Source organism: Hippichthys cyanospilos, chromosome 2 (assembly GCF_059441005.1).
Source record: "Hippichthys cyanospilos isolate Australia breed blue-spotted pipefish chromosome 2, RoL_Hcya_1.0, whole genome shotgun sequence".
NCBI classification, from domain to species: Eukaryota; Metazoa; Chordata; class Actinopteri; order Syngnathiformes; family Syngnathidae; genus Hippichthys; species Hippichthys cyanospilos.
In genome coordinates, this window is record NC_142370.1 from 22,839,063 (window position 1) to 22,841,562 (window position 2,500).

A 2,500-nucleotide genomic window follows, 5' to 3' on the forward strand; every position below is an offset into this window, starting at 1 on the left:
AAATTATATTACATGGGGGGTTGGCACTCCCCCGGAGGCCGCCATGTCTGTTCAAGCTACCGCAGACGAAGGAAGACTGTGTATTGCTGCACTTACCGTAATGCCCTTAAAGCTCCCATTTTCTTTTCTCACCATAAACCACCCCAAAGTGTCATTTTCCTTCATTGATGCATAACTAAAAATTCCTTGATTTTTGTGCGCTCTCAGCACCAGCCCCACCCAAGCAGATAAACATGACTTGCGAGAGACATGATGATGATGATGATAGAACTATCTCTACAATGCCCCCATACCACCCGTGCAAGAGTATATACACGGCAACCTTATCCACATCGATGTTCCTGTTTCCTTAATAATTAGTTCCAATGTGTTCCTGTTAAAAATGTCAGTGGCAAAAATGTGTTTTCGGGAGCACACAGCTGGAAATCAGTGTTGTTGTATATAATTCACCCATGAGGGGTACTGTTGTTATGAGTAGTTACTTCCGAGGAGACTAACTTGATAAGAGTAACATGTTGTGTGTGCTCACTTGACATGTCTTTTGTTTTGTCGGCAACTACACTTCATGTTAATGTCAGTAAAACGCCTGTTTTTGACTTCTTCATTCACTCCGCCTCTTGACTCTCATTACTGATCGCTACAACGTTAGATTTTTTGGTGTTGTTTTTGTTTCGTCATGGCGGTCAGCTTTTGAATGTCATGAAGGAGGTGCAGCAGCCACACCGTGTGAGGCAGGGTTTTATTTTGCTCCTACAAACTGCCAGAAGTCAAGTTTATTTGTATATCCCTGAATCACCAGTCTCAAAGGGCTTCACAGGTGAAAAAGAAATCATACAGAACATCACAAATACACAATGTCATCCTCCAAGGGAAGTTGGCATGCAGGATGTCAACTTTGCTGCATTATCCAGGGATATAAGACACTCCAGGGATACTACAGTAAATCAAATTGGAAGATGGTTATCAAGTTTTGATCAGCCTGACTATCCAATCTAACGTCAGCAATAACAGTACTCAAGTGGGAATTTGGCGCTGCCTCCTTTATTTTGTCTCTTATTAGCTGAATTCTCTGAGTAAAACATGGCATGAAATCGTGCACTGTATGGGGGGGAACTATGAGTGGACTGCTGGTGTTGTGTTAGCTTAGCTACCGTGTCAAATATTTAGGGTTGTATTTATTAAGACCAATCATTCTGGAGAAATAATTAGCTTTTTCACCTTTTGCGCTCAAGTTTTCTACTTAGGCATGCTGGTTTCTTCTGCATACCATAGTAGTCCACTTCGGACGGGTTTTAAGCCTTGACGGTGCTATGGAGTCGAGGGAATTTAAAAGAACCGTGTTAAAATCATTTGTGAGGTTATCGATTGAACCAATAAAAGACGGAAAAGAAGCCGACCAGAGGTTTTTACTCCCATTGTGCCAAAGGTTAGGCCCAATTCTTGACCTGAGAGGTTATCTTCTTGCATGTTGACCACATCTGACGTCTTGCGGGCAGTCGCTAGCAGAGAATGATTTACTTCAGTCGATTTGACGGATGCTTGCTTTCACGTCCCCATCGCACTTCATCACAGGCGTTTTGTACGCTTCCTGTACAGAGGCGACCACTGGCAGTTCCCAGTGCTTCCGTTCGGACACTCACTCTCGCCAAGTGTTCACTCATTTCATAAGGCAGCTCTTGCTGCCCTGCAAGCAAGGGACATGAAGGTTCTGCCATACCTGGATGACAGGCTGATCTGCATGCAGTCTCACGCTCAGGTAGTCAGAGATACTGCCGTGCTACTTCGTCACATGTCTCGGTTGGGCATTAGGGTCAACTTGGCCAAGTTGTTTGTGGTTTCCTCGCAGCAGACCACCTTTAGTGGTGTGTTGCTGGACTATGTGATCGTGGTGGCCCGTTATTCGCCTCACCGGGTGGACGACGTTCTGCGCCTCTTGGAAATTTTTTGCCTGAACAGGCCGTTCCCTTTCGTCGGGTTTTTAAGTCTGCTAGGCAAGTTGACTTAACTTATGGTGGTGGTTCCTCTGGGTGGTCTTAGCTGCACAGCTTCCGCTTGGGCGCCAAAAAGCATCAACACTGCTTTTTAGTCTGTGCTTTAAGCGCTGCATCTGGCAGTCACTTGGGACTGTAACATACTTAACTTTCGTTTTAGTGAACAAACTATTTCAATTGGTGATTGAAAATCCTCTCAAAAAAACGAATAGTTCATAAGATTGAAAAATATATAAATTGAATTTCCAATGTGCCAAGATAAGATATTATTATCATTTAACTGTAGAAAGTTTAAACTCATGATATAGGCCCTTTAATGCCAAATCAACTGTTGTATGGGTTGAAATCATTTCACCTAGACATCCTGTACCTAATATACGATCCATTTGATCAAATATGAGATTATTGTTCCACCAGATAGTTCTTAATAGCTTGAATCTTCAGGACACCGTAAACTTGTATCCAAATTAATCATTCGCCGAATTTCATAATGGAACATCTCTGATTTG

General features: G+C 43.0%; 1 protein-coding gene across 2 annotated transcripts in view; it reads left to right on the forward strand.

The window, feature by feature from the left end:
- Window positions 1-2,500, forward strand: part of LOC148427870 (lysine-specific demethylase 6A-like) — a 38,520-nt gene that overhangs the window by 22,299 nt on the left and 13,721 nt on the right. The window lies entirely within an intron of this gene.